Here is a 429-nt window from a genome sequence, read left to right on the forward strand (position 1 = left end):
TAGATGGATGAGTTGTGTGCCAGGAAGAGAAAACTACCAAACAAGGACCTAAAGCGATCCCCTGTCTTCACATGCTTGATTTCATTCCTTAATTAGAGCCATTAATCAATAGGTATGAGATATGAGGCTTTAGAAAGGCTTGGTGACACGACACCTTGCCACCTGTCAAAATTACAGCTTTCTGTTCATGCACCATCCCTCAAATAGTTATTTTCTGCAAGCCTGGCTGCATTCCACAATTCATTATTTACTATATAGTTCTATCCCAGTGCGATGTCAGAAGATAACCCATTGATGATAAGTAATGTTTTACATTGAATGGTTAATACTCATGTGTGTGTGTACATACATACACACACACACAATTCTTGCTTTGTAGTTAAAATTTTCAAATGTACAATCATTGCTACTGGTTGGCACATTTGCACT

Source organism: Pseudorca crassidens, chromosome 17 (genome assembly GCF_039906515.1).
Source record: "Pseudorca crassidens isolate mPseCra1 chromosome 17, mPseCra1.hap1, whole genome shotgun sequence".
Taxonomy (NCBI): domain Eukaryota; kingdom Metazoa; phylum Chordata; class Mammalia; order Artiodactyla; family Delphinidae; genus Pseudorca; species Pseudorca crassidens.